At 38.2% G+C, this 27,821-nt stretch overlaps 1 protein-coding gene and 1 pseudogene across 7 annotated transcripts in view; both read left to right on the top strand.

Annotated features, from left to right (window-relative positions):
- GALNT13 (polypeptide N-acetylgalactosaminyltransferase 13) overlaps positions 1-27,821 on the top strand; it is a 652,766-nt gene that overhangs the window by 296,105 nt on the left and 328,840 nt on the right. The gene's annotated exons all lie outside the window — the stretch shown is intronic.
- LOC101115858 (syndecan-3-like) lies at positions 5,060-27,805 on the top strand (annotated as a pseudogene).

Raw genomic sequence — 27,821 nt, 5'->3', positions numbered from 1 at the left:
TTAAATTGCCTTCTATTTAAATTGCCAGGTCTATTTATTTAGAAATGTACATGAGGACGGACCCTTGTTTTTATACATAAAATCAACTAGAGACCCTGTAGATAAAGCACTCTCAAAATATTAATAGTTAAGTGACTGAAATCCCATTTCCTGAGGATTTTCCTCTAGAGTAAAGAAAATTTTCAAACAATTTAAAAAGTTTGAAACACAAATGGTTTAATTCAAAAAGCTTACAAGTCAGTCCTTAGAAGATAGCTTGGTCCTGACGGAGCTAGCCTGAAGGCTTTGGTTTTTTAGCCAGTCTTCAGAGGACAGCCCCCAAAGGAATAGGCCAAAAGTTGAAAAAACAGAAGTTTCATCTGAAGCAGTCCCATCCTGAAAGAATTGATCCAAAGGCCATTTTCAGCCAGCTTCAGTTGAAATAGCCTGATCTCAAAATCAGACCAAAGTGTCAAAGGAGTAGTCACATACAGAATAAAACATTAACCAGAAAGACAAAACCTTTAAATAGATCCTGGAGAAAGCTTTCAGGGCTTCAGACACTAAAGGATGTGAGCTCGAATCCAGGGAAAAGATACACATTCAAACCCCCGGGTTGGAGAGAAGTGCAGTGAATGGCAATGGGCTTAATTGTGGGGACCACCCTTATTTGTTCACCAGCCCTGGAGCCATAGGGAGTCTCCTCTGGTTTCTGAAAGAACCACCAGAATTTTGACCTGAAAGAGATAGACTTTTGGACTCTGAGGGAGAGGGAGAGGGCGGGATGATCTGGGAGAATGGCACTGAAACATGTACACTATCATGTAAGAAACGAATCATCAGTCTATGTTTGATACAGGATACAGGATGCTTGGGGCTGGTGCACGGGGATGATCCAGAGAGATGATATGGGGTGGGAGGTGGGAGGGGGGCTCAGGATTGGGAACTCATGTACACCAACAGTGGATTCATGTCAATGTATGGCAAAACCAATAGAGTATTATAAAGTAAAATAAAGTAAAAATAAAAATTTAAAAAAAAAAAAGAGATAGACTGGCAGTTATTTCTCCAACAGAGATGGGTTTATTCAGGATTAACAGAGAATTGCAATTCAGTCTACAACCATGACTAGCCACAGGCAAGTCCCAGCACGGCAAGGAAGGGGTACACTTTTATATAGAGAGAAAGGAAGCTGGGAAGGCAGGGACAAAAATTCCATGGCTTTTCATTGGCTGAGTTGTTTCCATGAAAGAAAGAGATTCTTTAAAAAAAAAAAAAAAAAGGCAAAATTTAATTTTATTGTGGAGTTTAGCCAGTTAACAATGTTGTGATAGTTTCAGGTGGATAGCAAAGAGTCTCTCAGTCATACACAGACATGTATCCGTTCTCCAAAATGGGAATCTTTCATCTTCCTGTTGGTCTCTGCTGTCAGTGTATGTTGTGAGAGCTCTCCCTTTTGCTGTCTGACTCTGCTTAATTGAGGTTTCTTTTTATTAATTTTTTTTTACAAGAGGAATTAATCTAAATAAATATCTCATGTTTCCAAAGAGAAGAAACTAAATATAAAATGTGTTTTCTTGAAGGCAATTGTGATGAAACATCAGGACAATTTGGAATTAAGTTTGAGAATGGGCATCTCTGGAGATGTTGAAATTTTTATATCAATTTGCTTATCTACTTAATATACTTAACTTATTAAGTTGTATAATACATTTATATATTATATTTAATTATTTATGGCCATAAATAAAAAAATCATAAATAATCGTGGTATTTGATATTTTAAGTACAATCAAGGCTGAATGAAGCAGTAATACTGAAAGTCACTCAGTCGTGTCCGACTCTTTGCAACTCCATGGAATTCTCCAGGCCAGAATACTGGAGTGGGTAGCCTTTCACTTCTCCAGGGGATCTTTCCAACCTAGGGATCGAACCCAAGTCTCCCACATTTCAGGTGGTTCTTTACTGCTGCTGCTGCTAAGTCGCTTCTGTCGTGTCCGACTCTGTGCAACCCCACAGACGGCAACCTACCAGGCTCCTCCGTCCCTGGGGTTCTCCAGGCAAGAACACGGAGTGGGTTGCCGTTTCCTTCTCAAATGCATGAAAATGAAAAGTGAAAGTGAAGTCGCTCAGTCGTGTCTGACTCTTCGAGACCCCATGGACTGCAGCCTACCAGGCTCCTTCATCCGTGGGATTTACTGGGCAAAGGTACTGGAGTGGGGTGCCATTGCCTTTACTAGCTGAGTCACAAGCAGTAACCAAATTTATTACTTTTTTTTTTTTAAGGCTCTCAGGTTCTACGATTCTTATGTTTGAATTGATATAAGTATAAATAAAATTCCAGACAGCTGTAGCCAACCCTCTCTCTCCTCTGCCCATCCTCCATAAATTATAAAATAGTGCAGTGTCATAAAATTATATTCATAACTTTGAGAAAAATGACTAGTAACTTGTGTTGATGGATCAGCATTAGGGATTTATTAACATGTTTCTTAACTGTTAAGGGTCTAATACTTTGTAAATTGGTATAGTTTGAATTGAAGAAATGAGGCCTATATATTTCTGCTTCAGAAAGCAAGTAAATGGGTGTAATTTTGCTTGGTTTTCTATCTAAAGGTTTAAAAATAATATTTAACTAAGAGAGAAAGGGAGAGGGACAGAGAGTCTTTATAACCAAACCAAGGAAACCCATTAAGTGATATTAAACACATGATTTTAGCAATTAATATACTGATGTGTGACAAATGCTGTTCTATGTGCTGAGGATATAGCAGTAAACAAAACTAAGCCTCTGCTTCATGAAACTTAGAACAAATTAAAACATGAAGAATGGTAAGGAATAAAGAAAGATTAATAAGAGAAATCCTTTTTAAGAAACTTGTATTTGAGTGACTTAAGTGAACCTTAAGCACCTAAATGTTATAATTTCATTTTCCTAATGCACAGAGCTGTAACATTTTCTAGAATCTTGAAACAGACAATGCCAGAAATATAGCAGACATATGGCTATATAAAACTCCATGAAGATACAAAAGCAAACGCATAGATGTATGTTTGCCTGTGCCTGTGTGCATGTGTGTGTAATTGTATCATTGTTTGAAAAGTGTTCAAACTGTATTTCCATGAAATCCGGCAAAAATCACAACCTGGTTTGCAAAAGTCATCAGTAGTCAATGCCAACCTCTAGCTCTAGGCTTTCCTGAAGTAGAGAACACAATACGATCATGATTAATCAGGTACTGACTCTATTCCATTATATGCAAAACAAATAGGAGGAACAAAAACCCAACTTTGGGGATATTTTTCAAGTAATAAGGGGGAAAATCTCTAGGTATGGACCCAAAGAACATAGGTTTAAGATCTGACTCTATGGCTTCTAATTGGATCTTGGGTTTAAGCCGTTAGTTTTGTGAGCCTCAATTTCCACTCACTGATGAACTCAGGTGGTGGTGGTTCTGTCGTTCAGTCATGTCTGACTCTTTGCAACTCCATGGACTGCAGCATGCCAGGCTTAACAGTCCTTCACTATTTCCCAGAGTTTGCTCAAACTCATGTCTATTGAGTCGATGATGCCATCCAACTATCCCACCTTCTGTCGCCCCCTTCTCCTCCTGCCCTCAATCTTTTCCAGCCTCAGCCTCTTTGTATCAGGTGGCCAAAGTATTGGAGATTCAACTTCAGCAACAGTCCTTCCAATGAATATGCAGGGTTGATTTCCTTTAGGATTGACTGGTTTCATCTCCTTGCTGTCCAAGAGACTCTTTAAGAGTCTTCTTCGGCACCACAGTTAAAAAGAATCAATTGCTCAGTGCTCAGCCTTCTTTATGGTCCAACTCTCACATCCATACATGACTACTGAAAAAACCATATCTTTAACTGTATGGACCTTTGTCAGCAGGGTGATGTTTCTGCGTTTTAATATCTGTCTGGGTATGTCATTGCTTTTCTTCCAAGGAGCAAGCATCTTTTAATTTCATGGCTAAAGTGACCATGCTTCATGGCTGAAGTGATTTTGGAGCCCAAGAAAATAAAGTCTGTCACTGTTTCCATTTTTTCCCCCATCTATTTGCTGTGTAGTAATAGAGGTGATGGAATTCCAGTTGAGCTATTTCAAATCCTGACAGATGATGCTGTGAAAGTGCTGCACTCAATATGCCAACAAATTTTGAAGACTCAGTAGTGGCCACAGGACTGGAAAAGGTCAGTTTTCATTCCAATCCCAAAGAGAGGCAATGCCAAAGAATGCTCAAGCTACTGCACAATTGCACTCATCTCACACTCTAGTAAAGTAATGCTCAAAATTCTCCAAGCCAGGCTTCAGCAATATGTGAACTGTGAACTTCCAGATGTTCAAGCTAGCTTTAGAAAAGGCAGAGGAACCAGAGATCAAATTGGCAACATTCACTGGTTCATGGAAAAAGCAAGAGAGTTGCAGAAAAACATCTATTTCTGCTTTATTGACTATTCCAAAGCCTTTGACTGTGTGGATCACAATAAACTGTGGAAAATTCTGAAAGAGATGGGAATACAGACCACCTGACCTGCCTCTTGAGAAACTATATGCAGGTCAGGAAGCAACAGTTAGAACTGGACATGGAACAACAGACTGGTTCTAAATAGGAAAAGGAGTACATCAAGGCTGTATATTGTTACCCTGCTTATTTAACTTATATGCAGAGTACATCATGAGAAACGCTGGGCTGGAAGAAGCACAAGCTGGAATCAAGATTGCTGGGAGAAAATATCAATAATCTCATATATGCAGATGACACCACCCTTATGGCAGAAAGTGAAGAGGAACTCAAAAACCTCTTGATGAAAGTGAAAGAGGAAAGTGAAAAAGTTGGCTTAAAGCTCAACATTCAGAAAATGAAGATCATGGGATCTGGTCCTATCACTTCATGGGAAATAGATGGGGAAACAGTGGAAACAGTGGAAGACTTTATTTTGGGGGGCTCCAAAATCACTGCAGATGGTGACTGCAGCCATGAAATTAAAAGACATTTACTCCTTGGAAGGAAAATTATGACCAACTTAGATAGCATATTGAAAAACAGAGATATTATTTTGCCAACAAAGGTCCATCTAGTCAAGGCTATGGTTTTTCCAGTGGTCATGTATGAATGTGAAAGTTGGACTGTGAAGAAAGCTGAGCACTGTAGAAATGATGCTTTTGAACTGTGGTGCTGGAGAAGACTCTTGAGAGTTCCTTGGTGCAAGGAGGTCCAACCTGTCCATCCTAAAGGAGATCAGTCCTGGGTGTTCATTGGAAGGACTGATGCTAAAGCTGAAACTGCTTTAGCCACCTCATGTGATGATTTGACTCATTGGAAAAGACCTTGTTGCTGGGAGGGATTGAGGGCAGGAGGAGAAGGGGATGGCAGAGGATGAGATGGCTGGATGGCATCACTGACTCAATGGACATGAGTTTGAGTGAAGTCTGGAAGTTGGTGATGGACAGGGAGGCCTGGCATGCTGCAGTCCATGGGGTTGCAAAGAGTCAGACATGACTGAGCAACTGAACTGTACTGAATGGGACCACATACCATGATCTTCATTTTTTGAATGTTGAATTTTAAGCCAGCCAGCTTTTTCACTGTCCTTTTTCACCTTTTTCAAGAGGCTCAAGTAATCAATTAATTAACCCACCAGTCCCTGTCATTTAGCTAATATAGGCTTAGCCTTGAGAACAAGAAAATGGGTATAATATCACTGACTGTAAGAAGTAAAAAGAATATATTTACATAAACAATAAATTATAATATTGTATGGACACATCAAAAACGATGAAGGATAAAATTGTGCTGAGTTCCTAGTATAATTTTTATATTCATTACCATTCTATAGAATTCTTTCATACCCTAGCCTTTTTTTTTTTTTTTTTTTGACTATTCAAGGAAACTTTTTAAGCAACTGGCTTCTCACTTTACTCTGCCATTCTTTTTGAATAAGAAATTAACAGTAATTATTGGGTGAATATTTATAAAATAGCTGTAGGCAATTAAAGCAAAATGTTAAGGTTCTTTAGCATTTACTTGTATCCAGACATTTAATAGCACTTTAAGTTCTGATAGTTGGTTATTTGAAGGTTGTAATGCAGCTGGCATTTAAATATATTTCATCAGGGGAAAAATGAGAAAATAGGAAATTTATTTCAGCTATTTATATCTCAGACCAAATAGCTGCTTCTTATGTATGCCTACTTGCAAGCTGATAAAAAAAAAGAGTCTAGCACACTTGCATTGTTAGTGCAAAGAAGCTGTAGCATACAAATTCTGAATAAGATGCTCTCAAAGAACAAAGACTTTATGTACTTTATCACACAGAAGTGAACCATAGTATATATTTTTTATGTGGTCAATCTCATAGCTGTCCATTTCTATGGATTGCCTTTCCTATGAATTAAAATACAATAAATGTAGCATTGATTGCGCAAGGAGACATAGAAATGAGAATATTAATTGGATTTCTTATCTCCTTTCCATATCTTTTCAATTTGAGAATTGCTGCAACTTTCATATGCTATCAAAAATTTTGCCTGTGAAGATAATAATAATTTCTCTATTACTTTGATTTATGTAATGTGTTCATGTGTAGAATTAATTTCACTTCCCCAATTAGAAGTAGTGTGTAAGTACTCTGTGTGTTTGTATATGCATGTAAATATGTGTACATATATTTTTATATTAGAAGAAGTTAGAGATGACAAGTACTGTTACTTTCCTTTCAAGTAAGAAATAACTTTTCTTTCAAGTAAGAAAATTGAGTAAAACATATCTAGGTATATTTTCAGGGACACATTTGTGTACTACTGTAGGCAAAAAGCGTGCTGCATAATTCCATTTACACTTGAACTACCCCTTAACAGTTTCCTTATTTAATTTTCTGACACACTTTGAATCTTTAAAAATTATAGTAAAATATATAAAACATAAAGTTGACCATCTTAACTATTTTTAAATATGTAGTTCAATAGTATTAATTATGAAGGCAGTCAGATGTGCCATATTTAAATATACCACTTTGGCATGAAGATTATTTTGAGCTAAAGGCAATTGAGGAAAAAGAGACATAGGAAAAGCTCTCTTGTCACCCTCATCTGCCCCAAAGAAAGGCAGGTTTCCCTTGTGACAGTGTGGCGCCCCTGTCTCTTGAACAAGAAAGGGAACACCAACTTTTATCACTCATGATGGAGATGGCACTGAGATGACTCTGCACAAACTCAGCCTTATTAAATAACCCTCATCTTCCATTAGTTCCCCCCATATATTTGTCTTCCCATGTTTTCTCATCCCTTCAAGCTCAAATACTTTTTCCTTTGTCTTTTTTCCCTTTGTTAAAATGACATCTTAGGTCTCGAAGTCTAACCACTTTTTTTCAGTGGTCTTTTACCTTATAAAAGACCTCCATATACATAAAAACTAAAACATTAACGTCAAAGTGAAACTTAGATGCCTTTTCCCAAGTTATTCTTTTGTCAGTTTAATTTGCAGTCCTGGTTTATTAACCCAAGAGGAATAATCCAAAATTTTTCACTAGCCTACAAATATAGTCACACTGTTGTGGGGCCAATCTCCAGAACTCTTTTTGTCATGCAGAATAGAAACTCTGTACCCATTAAACAGCTCTATATTCTCCACTATCCCTGGACACTGGCAATCGCCATTCTAATCTCTGTCTCTCTGAATTTGGGTGCGCTTCATATATAGTTGAAATCATACATCGTTTGGCCTTTGACTGACATAGCATAATGTCCTCAAGGTCCATCCATATTGCAGCGTGTCAGAAATTCCTAACTTTTTTTAAGGTAAATAATATCCCATTATATGTATATACCACTTTGGTTTATCCATTAATCTGTTAAGGACACTTGGTTTGCTTCTACCTTTTGGCTACTGTGAATTATCCTACTATGAGGAAAGCCAGCTGTGCAAATCTCTCTTTGAAATACTGTTTTCAATTCTTTTGAATATACTCTGAATAGAAAAGCTGGTTCATATTCCAATTCTGTTTGAGGATGCACCACGCTGTTTCCTATAGAAGTTGTACTATATTGTCTTGTTTTTATTAAATTTTGTTGGCATGAAAAAAGTCCATGACTTATTTTTAAATGAGAAAAACAAATTGTAAGGCAGTTAAAAAGCAAAAGAAAAGTGAGGAAAGTAAAATTATTGATCACTTCTAGCTTAGAAACAGAGGCCAGTCTCGTCTCATCACCTCTGTAATATTTATTTAACCCCTACCTCAAACTGGACCTATATACTGAATTTTTTGTTACAGTGAAGCAAATATCTCATTGTAGGTATGTGGAAAAAGTTCTCCAGAAGTAGCTGAGGTAGCTTGGTTGTGAAAGCCTTAGTCTAAAGACCTGAAAATCCCTGGTTCGATCCCAGGTTTTGGTAGTTGTTTTATTATTTTTTGAAACATAGTTGATTTACAATATCATATTAGTTTCTGTTACACAGCAGAATGATTCAGTATTTTTATAGGTTATGTTCCATTGAAAATTATTACAAGATAATGACCATAATTCCCTATGGTATATAGTATAGCCTTGCTGCCTATGTGTTTTATACACAGTAGTTCTCTTTATTTCATACCCCTAGTGGGCCCCTTCTCTCTTCCTTCTCCTCACTAGTAAAAACTAGTTTGGGTTTCTAGTCTTTTCTATTTTCTACATACATTCATTTCCATTATTTTTTAGATTCCACATATAAGTGATAGCAGGGTTTCCCTTGTGGCTCAGCTGGTAAAGAATCCACCTGCAATGCGGGAGACCTGGATTTGATCCCTAGGTTGGGAAGATCCCCTGGAGAAGGGAAAGGCTACCCACTCCAGTATTCTGGCCTAGAGAAGTCCATGGACTATATAGTCCATGGGGTCACAAAGCATCAGACACTACTGAGTGACTTTCACTATCACTCTAAGTGATATCATATAGTATTTGTGTTTCTCTGACTTTTTTCACTAAGCATAATCTTCTCTAAGTCCATTCATGTTGCTAGAAATGGCAGAATTTCATGTATATATTTATATGCATATATATAGAATGTTTACATTATTTTTTCCTATATTTTGTCTGTTGTGAATAGTACTGCTATGAACATTGAGATACACATATCTTTTCAAAGTTATGTTTTTCCTTTTGTCAAGCTATATATCCAAGAGTAGAATTTTGATAGTTCTATTTTTCATTTTCTGAGGAACCTCCATATTGTTTTTCATAGTAGCTGCACAAATGTATATTCCCACCAAAAAGGCTAAAGGGTTTCCTTTTCCCCACATCCTCTCCAGCATTTGTTATTTGTAGATTTTTTGATGATGGTCACTCTGACAGGTGTGTGACAATAAATACCTTATTGTTGTTTCAATTAGCATTTCACTAATGGTTAGTGATGTTGAACGTATTTTTCATGTGCTGTTAGTCATCTGTATGTCTTCTTTGGAAAAACATCTGTTCAGGTCTTTGGCCCATTTTTGATTGGGTTGTTTATTTCTTGATTTTGAGTCCTATGAGCTGTTTCTGTCTTTTGGATATTAGCATTTCATGTATTTTCTCCCATTCAGTATGTTGTCTGTTCATTTTGTTAATAGTTCTCTTTGCTGTGCAAAAGTTTTGAAGTTTAATTTGGTCCCATTTGTTTATTTTTGTTTTGTCTCCTTTGCTTAGCAGAAAATTGTATGATTTAAGTCAAAAGATGTTCTATATTATCTTTTAGGAGTTTTATGGTTTCAGGTCTCATATTTAGGTCTTTAATCTATTTTCAGCTTGATTTTTTTTATATGATGTGAGTAAATGTTCTGATCTCATTGTTTTATATGTAGCTGTCTAGTTTTCCCAGCTCCACTTATTGAAGAAACTGTCTTTTCTCCATTGTATGAATGTATTCTGGCCTGCTTTGTCAGATTAATTGCCCATAGGTGTGTGAGTCTATTTCTGGGATCTCTTTTTGGTTCCATTGATCTATGTGTCTGTTTTTATGCCAATACTATGCCGTTTTGAATCCTGTAGCTTTTGTATAGACTGAAGTCAGGGAGTATGCTATCTCCAGCTTTATTCTTTTTCTCAAGATTGTTTTAGCAGTTTGGAATATTTTGCAGTTACATATGAATTTTAGGATTATTTGTTCCAGTTCTGTGAAAAATTTCATGCATATTTTGATAAGGATTGTTATAGATTACTTTATGTACTATGGCCATTTTAATAGTAGTAATTCTTCTAATCCAGCAGCATAAGACATCTTCCCATTTTTCTGTGTTTTTATATTCAATTTCCTTCTTCAAAATTGTGTATGTTTTCAGAATATAGATCTTTCACCTCCTTGGTTAAGTTTATTCATAAGTATTTTTAAGTGTGATTTTATATGAGATATCTTTTTGCTTTCTCTTTATGATATTTTATTATAAATATACAGAAAAATAACAGAAATTCTATATATTAATCTTGTATCATAGAATTTGATGAATTCATTTATTAAGTCTAATAGTTTTCAACTTTTCTTCTTTGAGTATGATATTAGTGGAATTTGTCATAAATAGACTTCATTATGTTGTTAGTCCCTGCATGTTTGTTCTTGACCATTTTTCTTTTTGTAATTGATTTTTAGTTTCATACTATTGTAATTAGAAAAATTCTTCATATAATTTCTTTTCTCTTAAATTTGTTTGGACTTGTTTTGTGGCTAGCATATGACATATTCTGGAGAATGTTCCACGTGTAGTTAAAAAGAATGTATATTCTGTTTTTGAATGTAATTTCTGCGGATATCTGCTAAGCTGCTAAGTTGCTTCAGTCGTGTCCGACTCTGTGCGAGCCATAGACGGCAGCCCACCAGGCTCCCCCGTCCCTGGGATTCTCCAGGCAAGAACACTGGAGTGGGTTCCATTCCCTTCTCCAATGCATGAAAGTGAAAAGTGAAAGGGAAGTCACTGAGTCGTGTCCAACTCTCAGCGACCCCATGGACTGCAGCCTACCAGGCTCCTCCGTCCGTGGGATTTTCCAGGCAAGAGTACTGGAGTGGGGTGCATTGCCTTCTCTGGATATCTTCTGTGGATATCTATTCCAAAAATTTTAATGTGTCACTTAAAGCTTTTGTTGCCTTATTGACTTTCTGTCTGAATGATCTGTTCATTGACGTACATTGGGTGTTAAAGTCCCCTACTATTATTTTAGTATTTTCATTTTTCTTTCATGCCTGTTACTATTTGCTTTATATATTTAGTGCTCCTATTTTATGTATTAACCAATGTAATAACCTCTTCTTGTATTGATTCCTGTATCATTATAAAATATCCTTCTCTGTCTTTTGTTATTGTCTTTGTTTTAAAGTCTATTAATATTTTGTCTGAAAATGAGGATTGCTACCCTTGCTTTCCTGCTGTTTCCATTTGCATCAGATATTTTTCCATCCTCTCACTTTCAGTCTGTCTTTAGCTCTAAAGTAAATCTTTTGTAGGCAGCATATAAAAAGATCATATTTTTTTTAATCCAGTCAACTACCCTTACCCTATGTCTTTGGTAGAAGAATTTAGCCCATTGGCATTTAAAATATTAATTGATAGGTATGTACTTATTGCCATTTTACGAATTTTTTCCAGTTGTTTATGTACTTTTCTGTTCATTTATTTTTTTTTTCTTCTTTTGTGGTTTGATTTTCTTTGATAGCATGCTTGTGTTCCTTTCTTTTCAGTTTCTGTGTGTCTATTATGAAGTGAAGTGAAGTCAAGTCAAGTCAAGTCACGTCACTCAGTCGTGTCCGACTCTTTGCGACCCCATGGACTGTAGCCTACCAGGCTCCTCTGTCCATGGGATTTTCCAGGCAATAGTCCTGGAGTGGATTGCCATGTCCTTCTCCAGTGTATCTTCCCGACCCAGGGATTGAACCCAGGTCTCCTGCATTGTAGACAGACTCTTTACCATCTGAGCCACCAGGGAAGTCCTATTATAGATTTTCAATTTATGATTACCATGGGGTTCATATTTGTTGACCCATAATTATACCTACTTGTTTCAAACTGGTAGTCATTTAATCTTGCTTGGTAAAATATCCTATGTCACAGGTTTTTCCCTTTCAGCATTCTGAGTATATTACGCTACTGCCATCTGTCCTGCAAAGATTTTGCAGGGAAATCAGGCAACAGCCTTAGGGAGGTTCCCATGTATGTAATTTTTTGCTTTTTTTTTTTTGCTGCCTTTAGAATTCTCTCTTTAACTTTTGCCATTTTAATTATGATGTATCTTGGTGTGCGTTTGTTTGGGTTTATCTTGTTTGGAGCCCTCTGTGTTTTCTATATCTGGATATATTTCCCTCCTCCCCTTTTTTTTTTCTTCAGGTTTGAAAGTTTTCAGCCATAGTTTCCTCAAGTACATTTTTGATACATTTCTCTGTCTCTCTTCTGGAACCCTTGTAATGTGAATATTGCTATACTTAATATTTGAGATCTTCTAAATTGTTTTCTATTTCTTAGAGGTCTCTTAAATTGTTTTCAATTTTTATAAATCTATTTTCTTTTTGCTGTTCTGATTAAGTGAATTCTGTATTCTGTCTCCCAGATCACTTATGTGCTCTTCTGTATCACTTAGTCTGCTATTTATTCCTTCTAGTTCTTTCTTAAAGTGCTCACTGTATGCATCATTTTCCTCCTAATCTTACAACATTTTTATTACCAATGTTTTGAATTTTCATCTGGTAAATTATTTCTGTTTCATTATTTTTTTTCAAAGGTTTTCTCATTCTTTCAATTGACAGTAGTTCCTCTGCCTTTTCATTTTGCTTAACTTTCCCTGCCTCTTTAAACTTAGGGTAAATATTTACTGATTGTGATCTTGATGGTGGGCTCTTGTGTGAGAGCATCCCTATGCAATCTACGTATGCCAAATGCCTCTGATATGAGAGCTGGAATTGATGTGGGCCTGGAGATAGGTAGGCTAGAGCTGGCACTGGTATGAGCTGGGACTTCTTTGCTCAGTGGCTATCACCACTCTGTAAAGGGTGAGGTCTGAAACCCTGAGGGATGAGTTTCCTTTAAGTATGTATTTCCCCCTTTCCCTGTACTGGTTCCTTGCCTCAGAGAGTGAGGGTACAGAAACAAGTGGAGCTCATGTAGACATTGAGCTTGGTTTGGCTGCAGATAAAGTTCTGGTTCACTGCTTGTACAGGTGACCATGGCTCTGCTCAGATGCAGCCTTGGATCCAAGTTCCTCTTGTCCATTACAACTGCCCTCAGCCTCCACTGTTGCCACCTTATTATAGAACTGTTCTGCAGGGTGAGTGGGGCCTTGTGGACTCTCAGTGTGCATGGGGCAGGTGATCTGCAGTTTAGTGGCTGCCATCAGAGATCTGGGTTGCTTTTATTGCACTGTTTGAGTAATCTTCAACAGCAATGTTACTGCCTCCCCACTGATGCTAAACCCTAGGACAAAGTCACATCTGTGTCCCACAGTCAGATCTTCTCCCTCTTCATGGCTGCCCCAGATCCAGTCCTGCTCTGTGATGTGGAGTGAGTGGGGCCAAAACTTTTGTCCATCTTGGGCTGAGGTGTGCTGTGGGGCAGTCTCAAGAAACTCAACATCTGTTAGAGAAGACCTCTCTCCTCCCTGCCTCAGGGGTAAATCAATGTGTGTGCTCCCTATGAGTAGGGTCTGGGATCCCCACAGTCCTTCTGTTAGTCCCAAGTCCTCCAACCAGCCAAGGAGGCTTGTCTCTCTCACATTGGACCCCAGGACTGGGGTGCCCAGGATGTGGTTTGAACTGTTTGCTCCTCAGCGTGGCTGTCCCCACTCCCCCATCTCCATTTTCCTCTGAGTCCCATTTCAGGGGCACAGTTCCCAAACTAATTGCTTTTATTCCCTTCCTCATTTTTATAAACTTCATTGTACAGGAGTTCATCTGGCAGTCCTCAGTTAGTTTTCAGTGAGAACTGTTCCACATGTAGATGTGTTTTTGATATATTCAAAGTGGGAGATAAGCTTCATGTCCTCTTACGTCATCATCTTGATCAGAACCTTGGGACTGTAGCATGTGACATCCCAATGCACAAGGGTTCCACTTTCTCCACATATTTGCCAACATTAAATATATATATATATATATGTATGTATGTATATAGTAACTATGCTAATAGGTGTGAAATGGTATCTCGTTGTAGATTTGACTTGTGCGATTAGTGATGTTAAACTTCTTATGTGGTTTTTGGCCAATTGTGTATCTTTTTTAGAGGCATGTCTATTCAAGTTCTTTCTCCATGTTTTAATTGAGATTTTGTTGTCATTTTTGTCCTTGACTTCTATGAATTCTTTATATATTTTGGATATTAACCCTTTATCAGATATATAGTTTGTTCATAGTCCCTCCATCTATAGTTCTTCACTCTGTTGATTTTATCATCTGATTAAAAACAAAAGTTATTTTTAGATAGTCCAGTTTATTTTTATATTTTGTCTGTACCTTTGAGGTCATATATAAAAAGTATTGCCAAATCTAATGTCACGAATCTTTTCCACTATGCTTTGTAAGAAGAAGAATTTTAGGTCCTATTATTAGGTCTTTGATCTACTTAAGTTTTTGTATGTGATATAAGGTAAGGGTCCAACTTCATTTTTTCAGCATGTATATATACAGTTTTACCAAAAGTTCTTGAAGAGTTCTGTCCCCACTGTGTAGTTTTGGCACTCTTATCAGAAACCATTTGACTATATCTGTAAGGGGTTACTTCTGGGCCCTCTTTTTATATTCTCTTGGGCTATGCGTTTTTATGCCAGTGCTAGATTTTTTTGATTAGTAGCTTTGTAATAAGTTTTGAAATCCAGAAGTGTAAGACTTCCAGCTTTGATCTTTGAACACTTTTTTAAAGATAGATGCTTTCTTCCCAGAATTTGCAGTTAGAATTTTCAGCTTTCATTCAGAGCCTCACCTATGTATAAAGCAAATTATTAAAATTATTTTAGATATTTGCACTTATAAAGATCTAATTGTGTAACCATGAAAATGAAATGATACAGTTCTCCATTAGATAATGTTATACATACATGATAGAAAATGTATTAAAAAGTGAAGTATTGGGTTGGCCAAAAATTTCATTTGGAGTTTCCATAAAATACCCAAATGAACATTTTAGCCAACCCAATTCATGGAATTATGAGTTTTAAAGAACCATTGTGTGGAGGTGACATGAAGGAAAGCTTTGTAAGAAGGTGTATTTGGAGTCAGGCTGTACAGGGTAGATGTGTGTGGAACTGCATTAGATAGAAAGTAGATAACTTTCTGGGAAGGAAGAAAAGCATATTGAGGATCAAGCCAGTTCTGATTAGAACAAAGATGTGAAACTTCTTATTAAAAATAAAGATTATAAGCAGGCTTAGCTTCATATCTGGATATTATGTCATTTTTACTCTTAAGAGTTTATCTATTTAAGCTTGCCAAATACAATTTTTTGTTTTGTTTTACAAATTCTGATTGAGAAAGCAGAGAATTTAATTATTATATTCTAAATCTAGCATGGTAATTGTATTTTTATTTACATATTTATAATGTAATTTAGTACTAAAAGGGTTTTTGTACTTACCTACTTTCATGGCTGTTGATGTTTTCTTATGTGTGTATATATATGCACACATATATACATATACATATATTTATATAGTTTTCTACATATGGATTTTCCATGATTTGGGGCAGAATGTGTATTTTTAAAACTTCATTATAAATTAAAGCTCATATCAATAAAATTAGATAGTTTTTGTTTTGAAAAAAATAAAATTTTAACAGGAAATGAGAAAACCAATTTTTAAAAAGCAGAAATTTTGGATGATTAAATGGAAGAAGGTGGTATAGTCTAGACTGAAACTGTATGAGGCTTTGTAAAACTAGAATGGAAATTGTAACCAGCCATTCTGCATTATAGGCCTAGAGGAGATGATGAAGAATCTTAAAAATATAACCTCTGCTTTTTAGATATGTCATAGTAGGCAACTTGGAGGTGTTAGAAAAGAAATATGCCGTGAATAAAATAATACTTTAGGAAGAGACATATCTGAAGTTTTATATAGCAGACATTATAAATAGGAGAAGCTTGAATTTAGCAAAGAATTCCTTGTTGGCTATTATACTCATAGATATGATGAGATAGGAAGTTGGTGATAGCAGTTACGTTAGAAACATTAATGATGAAGACCAAATTCAGGAAAGCTTCAGGAGACATGAACATGTAATTAAGTTTTAGTCTCGTGTGTGTGCATGCGTTTTAAACCTGAAGTAGATGAGGAGAGACAGAAACTATAAGTAGAGATGATCCCAAGTATATTCTGATATTTCCAAACTGGTGACTGACTGAATATAAGGCGAAAGAAAACAGAAGCCAAGGATGACTCCATGGTTTCAAATCTTAGTGACCAGGAGATGGATGGTATAGCTGATTTCACACACAGAATCCCATACACACATACACTCTTTCACACATATGAAGGCATACATAACACTTTTAATATAGGTAGCGAAATTAACACATACATATTAGATAAAACCAGGTGTTGCAGAAACTTATCTTTAGAGGCAGAGTTTCTGCCAGCATATGAAAGTTATAGTAATTTTTAAAGTAAAGGGAAAAGATATGTAACTAAGATTAGAAATCCAATAAGTATTCTCACTTTATATTTCTTCTTTGTGAAATTGTTGCTAGATTTTATCTGTATAATGTTAGCAAAATTGAGTAAAATATAAATTAAGAAAAATTTGAGATTCTAATATTTTTAAAATTACAAGTCAATTTTCTCATTAAAATATGTAGTTTTTTCTTACTACATGAAAAGAATGTGATTTAAAAAGAAAAGATAGTTTCTTAAACACTTGCATATTGATTCAACTTAAGGAAGTACCAAAAAAAGAAAGTATATAGTTCTGCTATTATTAGAAAAATCCTATGCAAAATGAATAATGGCTTCTGTTTTAAAATATTCCTATTTTTCCATGGACAGATATTTTCTGTACGTATATTAGTCCCTTAAAGGGAGGCTAAATTGTTCTAATGCCAACTTACAATGTTATTTTGCTGAGGAAAAATTTGATTTCATAGTTAATATAATTTAACCATGATAGTAAGAGAGTTTCATTGACATGGAGATGTTAACAGGTCTAAAATCCACATAATAAATTGTAATCGATATTTTCATGACCTTGAAAAATCTCCTATAGAAATCTATTTTCTACATGACAGTTGCCATATAAATAAGACAATTTGTGTTTGGTCTTTGAATTTAAATGCTTAATATCTTAATTTCTATATAACTTCATTATAGTAAAACATATTGAAAACAGCCTCAAAAATAGATTTCATTATGTATACTCCAAGTTCAACTTGAACTATATGAAACATATGTAATGATTATAATTTTAAGGTAAGGAAATGTGTGTACAAATGCATTTCCCGTATACCTTTATTTATTGCATTTAATGTCTCTTGGTCTATTTTTCCCTTGAGGAAAGGTATTTTTCCTTATTTGTCTTTTTCTTTCTTGGTAGTGAAAAAGTATAGACAGAGTCGTTGTCACTAAAATGTCATAGGAAGTTATCTGATTCTGCTTAATGAGATAACTTTCTAAGATGGTATTCTAAGAAATTTGAGTGGGAGGATCCAGTATAAAGTAAGTATTTTATCATTGTACTAAGTTAGATAAAGTTAAAATTTGCAATGTAAGTTAGTAAGTAAAATTCAGCTTCATAAACACCTATCCAGAACCTCCTTTCTGATCAGTATTTTGTGAGAAATTACATAAGCAAATATAGCTCTCCATCTCTACCCTTATGAGCTTATTAACATATTGGTTAGGGAAAGATATTTTCATCCATGAATTAATTAATATACATGAATTAATAAATTCTATAATAATAGTGAATGTAGTTAGTAGTCAATATTTTATTTTTATTACCTTGCAAACATTATATTAAGTAGTTTAACTGCATTCTCTCATAGAATTCTCAGTAAAAGTTCCATGAAGTATACTGTATGTTTTATTGTGTTTGTCTTCTGGATTTAGAAACATACCCAAGAGGTGAAGGAACTTCTCCAAGGTCATGCAGCTGACATCTGAATTGAGGCAATAGAACTACTATTATGTGCTGTCACCCAGCAGAGAACATCTATGAATGTCACATGGAAAAGACCCGATAGGTACCTTACAAAAAGCTTCACAGAAAACATGAGCCATGGGTTAGCCCTTGAATAATTACATACAGATGTGTACAGACGATTTCATACAGATAAGAAGGAAAACAGAAAAATTCCAAGGGAGGAAGAGGAGATGGACAAAATAGAATGACTATAATATGTGCTGAAGCAAATGATCTAATCCAATAGTGAGATACTCTAAGGATTACACAAATCATCATGCTGACTACACTTAAGGAGGCCCCTGATGCTGTCCGTCAATTATATAAAACTTACCGTGTCTGTTGTCTCTTCCACTTTGTGATTTATTATTTCATGTTCCAGCACTTCTTTCACACCTTCAGTAACTCTTCTTCAGTCCTCACTATCAGCTTATGTCTTTTTAACTGAGAAAATAGAAGGAAATAGAAGAACGTCTCCGCTAGTCCCCCCATTGCATCTACTCCCTTACTTGCATTCGCAGCCCGGTTCTCTGTCTTCTCTCCTATTATTGTGGGTTAATGACAGTCAGCCCATCCACTGCACTCTAGATGCCCTCCCCTCTTACTTACTCAAGTGCATTGTTCCAACAACTCTGTTCACCCCTTCAGTCATCAATCCTTTTTTTCTCTCTTGGGTTATTCCTAGCATGTGAACAAACTGTTTATTCTTCCTTAAAAACAAAACATATAAACAAAATACCTCTTAAGACAACACTTCTCCTCATAGATATGTCCACTTCTCTTCTAGTTGAAGGGATTGTCTAAGTCTTGAAAGAACTGTCTATGCTCATGTCTTAAACCTCTCCCCATCTCCATTTTGTCCTAAACACACTTGAGTTAACGTTATTCTTCATAATACCAGCACTGATGTTCTTGCCAGAGTCAAACCCAGATCTCCCACATTACAGGCAGATTCTTTACCATCTGAGCCACCAGCGAAGCCCTTTTAAGACATTATGCTGTCCTAATTTTCTCTTACCTCTGTGGTTAGTCTTTCTCTTTGTTATTTACTAGCGCTTGTTTTTCCCTCTCTAACCTCTACACGTAGGAATGTCCTGAAGACATGTCCTTGGAGATGGTCTATTTTCTCTCACTCACTCCCCTGGCAGTTTCCTTAGTCTTTTCATATTAAATATCCTCTCAACTTCCAATCTATGCTTCTCCTCTGACATCCAGAACTGAATATCTAATAGTGATATTTTCAGTCGAATATGTAACACTCATCTAAAACCAAACATGTCCCAAACTCAGCACCTGATAATTGCCAAAAAACCGCCGACTTTCACGAAGTCTGTCATCTTAGGAAATGCTGTTAAACCTTGGAGTCTCATTTGAGCTCCCTTTCTTGCAACCCATGTCTGACACATCAGCAGTTTCCAAACATGAGCTCTTCTCATCATTTACATTACTGCCGTCTTAGTCAAAGTCACCAATATTTTCACCTGAATTATTGTAATAATCTACTAAGTGTTTTTCGTTTGTTCCGCTTTGTTTTGATTTTTGCATTTCCTTTGGTTTACCCTATAGTCTCTTATTAAATATAATGGTCAAAGTGATCCTGTTAAAATTTACGCTACTTTTTGCTGCTACTTTGTTTAAATCTCTTCAATGCTTTGCAGTGAAAAAAAATCAAAGTCCTTTCAATGTCCTATCTAGCTCCATGTGATCTAGCTTCCCATTTCTTCTCCCACATCCTGTGTTAGTATTTACGTACCTTCTCATTTGTAGGTACAGTGAACCCTGGAACACATGAATAATACTCCAACTTCAGGGCTTTAGAACTTTGTATTCCCTCTGTCTGAAATGTTTGTTCCCTGAATATGCTTATGGTTTGTTTCCTTACCTTCAGGTCTTTAATCAAATGTCACTTTCTTTCTGGGATCTTCCTTGGCCACATTATATAAAATTATATACCTATGAAATCATCCATCTTCTTTCTCTGCTTTATTTTTTTTATATACTACTGGCTACTTAATATAGAGCATGTTTTGCTTATTTATTTTCTTTATTATTTGCTTCAAACACTGGAGCATAAGTTCATTGAGTGCAGACATCTTTTCATATTTTATTCACAGCTGTATCCCCAGTTCTTAGAGATTTTGCTGTATGGTGGGCAGTCAATAAATATTTGTTGAGCATATTTATAAATTAAATGATATATATTCTGGTGGTATATAGAGGATGTGATAGGGGAAAAGCTTGACTTTGATTTTGTAATCATGAAGAGAGCTGTTACAGGTTTTCAGAGGGAAACTGACATGATGACAGAGGTATGGATCTGCATTGGGCTAAGCTGGCATTTTTGTCATCTTTTCTTCCGGCGGAACAGTTAGCCTGGAGCAGAATAAGGAAAAAAAAATGAAAATTAGAAATAGTTCCATGTTGAGAATACTATAATGTGCTCTATAAAAAAGATCAGAAAAAGCTGAAGTAGCTGGAATTTAGTGGTAGCTAAGAGAGAGCTGACATTGTTAAATTTAAATTTGAAGTGTCCTGTTTTTGTGTGTTGTTTTTTTTTTTTTTTTACTTCAATTTATTGAGAAACTATTGGGTATATTTGACTATACTTGGTGCTTAAAGCTCTCAGCTTTTAGTCGTCCTTTCCAGTTCTCCAATTAGGCTGTAAAAGTAAGTGGCACTATTCCCATTTTAGAATTAAGGAAACTCAGGGAAGATACATTTGCTTGGACTAAACTACTGGAAATGGCTTTCTTCCATAATTTCCTCTAACCTTGCTGCCAGATTTCTCCTCCCAGTTTTTGGATGATTGGTTTATCCTCATCTTCTGGGTATTTTCAACTAGTACAAAGGTCACATTTCCAAGTAGTAATGGTGTAACCTAGTTTCAGGGTAAAAGTAGGTGGTCATCATATTCGCCAGTGTGGTAGACATCCATGTTTCCATTTTTAGTGAGGGGCATTTTGGAAACTTTGTCACTGAACAGTTGCCAGCATGGACCAAGAACTCCTAGCTGACATCTTTCTGTCTCTCTCCCCAGTGTAGGATTCTGCTTCAGACAACAAAACACCCAAAAACTTGCTTCTGGGGCTTCCTGCCTCAGCAGACAGCCCCACAGAGTAGAACCTAATTGAGAGGACTTGAACCCAGCTACCTTTTACTCTGTCCACTTGGAAACTGAGGCTCCTTACCACAAGAAGGTACTTCTTCACCCACTGATACTTCTCTCCACCCAGGCCTTTACAGACTCTTCTAGGAGAGTTCCTACCTCATATATCTCTAATCATCAAGGAAATCAGGTCACAATTCCCCAAGTAACTTTCATATTTTAAAATTAATTTTTTTTTATTGAAGGATAATTGCTTTACAGAATTTTGCTGTTTTCTGTCAAACCTCAGCATGCATTATTTCGGGTTACAGATTTGCTGTCAATAAATATCTATATAAGAGAGAGGTACTGATCTCTAAAAAATAGTCACAATCTCTGAAAAGAAATCTCTTGGGATCCCTGTACTTTGGCTTGATAAGTGCAAAATATTTTCTCCTTTAACTGAGAAGTAGGAAATCCCACCACATACCTAGTGACTTTGAATTCCCTTACATCATTGACTCTTTGAACTTTCTAATCTCCTCTTACAGAGGCAGGAGGTAGGTGATAGAGATTTAGAGTCACAGTATCAGTTCTGATATCTTTCCAGCAGCTTTTTTTTTTTTTTTGGATTCACCTATCACTTGTTGGCTTAGTTTAGAGACTTGCTGAAATTCCAGAAGTTATTTTTCTTATCCTATTATCATTTATCTGTTACCAGTAGTGTATACATTGGAAAGTCAGAATCTGTACAAGGATCTCTGACACCAAAGTGGTGTCCTTCGTGATATTCCTTACTTGTGTTCCTTGAGAGGGCAGAGGACAATGAAATATGTGTAGAGAAGTGAGGGGGCACTGGTAAGAAGATTGAGATTCTAAGGACAAGCATACATATGGAAGGCTGCCGTGTACCTTGTTCAATGAATGTAAACTTGAGGACCAATTAATGTGTACTGTACTATTAATGAGTAGTCAGCTAGAATGGGTATGTCTGCATTTAAGGCACCTAGAAGTTCATGCCAAATGCATCTCAAGACCAGATGATTTAAGTGGACTCTGGAATAGAAAGGAAAATGAATGTGAGTCCTACAGTGGTAAGATTTTAGGGAACCCAAAATTGATATGCATTGTGGTGGGATGGGGGACAAGTGGGAAGAAGGGAATGATTAAGTGGGTATCTGAGACAGATGGTGTGGACTTCAAATAAACCCACAGGGTGGTGGATAAATAATGATGAGAGTATCATTGGGGAGTAAGGAAAAATTGGACAACCCCATCCCAAGAATTCAGGAGGTGTAGTATGAAATAAGACCTTTAAATGTTTACTCCCTTTGAAAATAAAAAAAATTGTGCAACATCAAATAACACTTGGAGGAACATTTTTTCAATATTTTGTTATAACCTCTCATTATAGTCAAGATCAGATAAGAAAAGATAAGACTGAGCAACATATCAGAATCAAGGTTTTTTTTTTTATTGTTTTCTATCCTAACGTAAATACTCAATCAGAAACAAATAAACAAAAAAAGCTGAATTTGAATGAGAAGCTGTCATATACCTGGAATTTAAGTAATAAATAAAAGTTTATTGGTAGAAGAATTAACAATTTGGATATGTGGGAAAATGTTCATTTTACAGTAAAATTTTTGTCATGTACAATTCCAAAACAACATAATAACTTTAAAAAGAAAAGACATTTAGTGCCTTTCATAAACAGTTTCAGTCATCTGAGAGTCAGTTCAGCTGTGAGTGATTTTAACAAGTAAATTGCTTCAACTGTGTGTTTAATAGACTGTGTCACAAAACTGCAGCCCCAAAACAGGAGGCTGGGAGACAGGAGGTAAACGTGAGATGTGTATGTTACAGCCGTAGCCTGGCCGTAGCACATACTTTTTGGGAGAAACTGACTGGGGATACTAATCTATCATATTTTCATATTTATTCTTGATAATAGGGATGATAGACACAGATAGGGCCTACTTAGTAAAGCGTATTCATTTTTTTATATATGCAAGAAATATTTGTGTCTTACAAAGAGCACTATTAGAGAAAGAAAGTCAAGTAACACAAGGTACCTATTTTCACTATGCTTAAAAATGGCAACCTAAACTACTGGTAGATTATTCTTTTTACCTTTATGAAATTATAATGATGAAAGTTTTAGTTTGCTGCCACCTTAAATATGTGAATAGACTTCACATTGCCCATATTGTATTTATAGTCATCCTTTTGTACAATTATTGTGATCATTATTGTGACTTATATTTCCCACTCACATGTTTTATTATACTCAGTATACAAAACGTCAGATGACTTAGTATCATCACTTTTAGTGGCTATCTGAGTTTCCCAAGACTGTTCATGAAAAAGGTCCATACTGTGTCACAGCCACAGTCTTTGAATAAAGTAAGTATTCCAGTCTTCATCTCACTGCTGTTGTCCATTTGACACCCAGACTGTGGCAACCATGTGATTACTGGGGCAGTTTTCCTTTTAACATTGAGTACCTGGAGTGGCTGTTCATTGTTTGGGACAGAACACACCAAACTAATTCAGTTAACTCATTCACTAAATACATATTAGAGCTGAACACATGCCAGAAACCAGCGCCAGATCCTATGATTGCAAATGAGTTAGACATATTCCCTGCCACTGGATTTTACTTTCTAGTTGAGGAAAGCAAAATCATACTCAAGAAACACCTTGTATGTTAGAAAATGTAGCATGATCAAATGATCTGCCTCTTTAACACACACATATAGCATTTTTAAAAGCTGTATTTTTCAAGGGCTGATAGAGGAATTCTAGTACTAAGGGAGCTTTTGATGATTAAGCAGCTTTGAGGAATTAGTTTAAATGTCTGAAAGTTTCAAAAGAAGAGGCAACTTTTGAATGAGCTTTTTGGGAGTGGTCAAAATGACAGCATTCAAAGTAAAGCAAAGGCTTTTTTTTTTTCTCTTTCTCCTTTCCTGTTCTTTCCTTTCTCTTCCTGAACATTTGGTCCAAAAGCCATTAGGTACAGCTGAACATAGGAGAACTGTGGTCAGACAGTCAGAAGCCATGCAAGATGAGAAGGGGGTCCTACTCAGTACTGGGTATCAGAACCTGTAAGGTACAGGACAAGCAACCACATGAGCATCAGAGCCCAAACAGGGTGAAAAGAAAGGCATCATAGCAAGGAGCACTTGTATGGGATATCAAGAGGTGTGTAAGTCTAGATGGCAATCCCCCAGAAGGTGAACTGGAATAGCAGCTCAGAATGTGAACAGCACTAAGGAAACATCATACCCATAGGAAAGCGATCAAGAATGGATAGCGCCTGAGTGAGGGGAAGGGTGCTTTCACATGGGGGCCAGCCTGTTTAAGGTTTCATAGCCAAGTCAAATCTTCAGGATATCAATGTATGAGGAGAGTCCAAGTGGGATGAGTAGGTTTCTATGCAGGAGCTGGTTTAGGGCAGGATATTGGATCCTCAGTAAATTAAGGGGGCCACAGGACTGGAAAAGGTCAAGTTTCCAAAGAAATCCCAAAGAAAGGCAATGCCAAAGAATGCTCAAACTACCAATTGCACTCATCTCACACGCCAGCAAAACTAATGCTCAAAATTCTCCAAGCCAGGCTTCAGCAATATGTGAACTGTGAAGTTCAAACTGGATTTAGAAAAGGCAGAGGAACCAGAGATCAAATTGCCAAGATCTGTTGGATCATCGAGAAAGCAAGAGAGTTCCAGGAAAACATCTACTTCTGCTTTATTGACAATGCCAAAGCCTTTGACTGTGTGGGTCACAACAAACTGTGGAAAATTCTTTAAAAGATGAGAATACCAGATCACCTGACCTGCCTCTTAAGAAATCTCAGGAAACAATGGTTAGAACTGGACATGGAACAACAGACCAGTTCCAATTAGAGAAAGGAGTACGTCAAGGCTGTACATTGTCACCCTGCTTATTTAACTTCTATGCAGAGTACATCATGAGAAATGCTGGCCTGGATGGAGCACAAGCTGGAATCAAGAGTTCTGGGAAAAATATAAATAACCTCAGATAGGCAGATGACACCACCCTTATGGCAGAAAGCAAAGAAGAACTAAAGAGCCTCCTGATGAATGTAAAAGAGGAGAGGAGAGTGAAAAAGTGAAATAGCTCTGAGCCGAGCCCTGATCAAGAGCGCGCTGGGCCATGCCGCCACCGCCACCATGAAGCCAGGGCCGCTGCCCCATGCAGGGGCCGCCCACCCGCTGATGCCAGGGGCCCCCCACCCGCTGATGCCAGGGGCCCGCAGGCTGCTCCTGCCTCCACTGCTGCTGCTGCTGCTGCTGCTGCTGGTGAAGCACGCCACGGGAGCCCAGCGCTGGCGCAGTGAGAATTTCGAGAGGCCTGTGGACCTTGAGGACTCGGGGGATGATGACTCCTTCCCTGTTGATAAGCTGGACGACTTCTACTCCTGGTCCGGCTCCGGCTACTTTGAGCAGCAGTCAGGCATTGAGACAGCCATGCGGTTCAGCCCAGATGTCGCCCTGGCAATGTCCACCACACCCGTGGTGCTGCCCACCATGGACATACAGCCTGTGGGCACCCCGTTTGCTGAGCTCTCTCTGTGTGCCTCACCCCGAAGCCAGCCACCAGCCCCTCACTGGTGACAGAGGTGCCAGAAGAGCCCAGCCAGAGAACCACCACCATCTCAACTCCTAGGGCTTCCACCACTGACACCACCACAGGGGCCCCAGCAGTGGCCACAGTGCCCGCCACAGGGGCCACTGCCATCCCCAGCATCTCTGCGGCACCCCCGTCTGCGGCCACCACCTCTGTTGTAAGGACCACTGGCCTAAGTAGGCTTCTGCCTCTTTCACTGACCACAGCAGCCACAGCCTATGCCACCACCCCAGCGGTGCCCTCACCTCCCACCATAGTGGCTGTCTTGGACACAGAGGCCCCCAATTCCCAGGCTGATCAGCACAGCTACTTCCAGGCCAAGGGCCCTTCCTAGACCGGCTACCACCCAGAAGCCTGACATCTCTGAGAAGAGCACTCTGCCCCTGGGGACCACCGCCCATGGACCCACAGACGTGGCTCAGACCCCAACTCCAGAGTCCTTTGTGACCACCATACAGGATAAGCCAGTGAGTGGGGGATCCAGTGGGGACTTTGAGCTGTCAGAGGAAGAGACCACACAGCCAGATACAGCCAATGAGGTGGTGGCTGTGGATGGGGCCACAGCCAAGCCATCACCTCTACCCAGGAAGTTGCCCAAGGGTGCCTGCCCAGGCCCTGGCCTCCTGGAGAGTGCTGTCGACTCAGGCAGCTTGGCAGCTCAGCTTTCCCAGAAGAGCATCCTGGAGCGGAAGAAGGTGCTCGTAGCTGTGATCATGGGCTGGGTTGAAAGTGCCCTCTTTGCTGCCTTCCTGGTCATACTGCTCATCTATGGCATGAAGAAGGACGAGGGCACCTACACATTGGAGGAGCCCAATCAGGCAAGCGTCACATACAAGAAGCCTGACAAGCAAGAGGAGTTCTATGCCTAGTGGAGCCAAACTACCTCCCTGTAGCCTCAGGGTCACCTCTACATCCAGTCCCTGGCCTAGCACCACCAGCCCCGGCCTGGGACTGGGCCAGGACATCCTGGCCCCACTTCATCTCTGCCAGCCTCCCAAGGTCTTCCCAGACTGCCAGCCTCACACAGCTCTTCCCCAAGGGACAGGAGGCACTGCCATCTGCTCCAGACTGTGCCCTTAGGAGCTCATCACTTGTTCCACATACTTGTCCCCTAACCACCAGCTTGGGGCTTTAGGACCTCACATCAGATGGACAGGAGGAAGGGAACTCCTGATTGGCTGGTGGACAAAGGGGTGGAACTTCAGCCCCAACCTGGCCTGACAGGGCTGGCTGAGGTTTCCTTTTGGAGGCAGAGAGGCACTCCGGCTGGTTTCCAGGACAAGCATTTGGCAAGCTCAGCCCTTGAAATCATTGGGACACTGCACCCTGATGCTCCTGTCCCAGGCTCACTCTCTGCCTGGGTGAGACAGCACCCCTCACCCACCAGCCTGTTTTGTCCTGACCTTTATGGGGTTATGGGGTCATTTTTCCTCACCTCTGCTCAATGCATATGCACCCACAGGCTTCAGGTCCTTCCTGGTCTACCCCAGCTTCCTGAGAGTGGCTCTGGCAGCCACTTGTGAGGAGGGGCTTGCACCTCCTTCTTCCTAGTGGACTCTGCACAGACACTGTCTCTCACATGGTTACATGTATTGTCACACACAAAGAGAAAAGCATGCAATAACAAAATCACACACAATCTTGACCACCTAGCTAATCCAGATATGTCACAGACACATTATTCCAAAGATGCTTATTCTCATATTTATTATGTGCCCTCTACAGATGCTTATGGCAATGCAAGTTGCTTATCATCATAACCTAATGGTTAAAAAAAAAAAAAAAAACAAACACCCTGAACATTCAGAAACTAAGATCACAGCATCTGGTCCTATCACTTCATGGCAAATAGATGGGAAAACAGGGGAAACAGTGACAGACTTAATTTTGGGGGGCTCCAAGATCACTGCAGCCATGAAATTAAAAGACGCTTGCTCCTTGGAAGAAAAGTTGTGACCAACCTAGACAGCATATTAAAAAGCAGAGACATTGCTTTGCCAA

This window comes from Ovis aries, chromosome 2 (assembly GCF_016772045.2).
Source record: "Ovis aries strain OAR_USU_Benz2616 breed Rambouillet chromosome 2, ARS-UI_Ramb_v3.0, whole genome shotgun sequence".
Taxonomy (NCBI): domain Eukaryota; kingdom Metazoa; phylum Chordata; class Mammalia; order Artiodactyla; family Bovidae; genus Ovis; species Ovis aries.
Note: the sequence above shows the minus strand (reverse complement) of the source record. Positions and strands in the feature narration are given on the sequence as shown.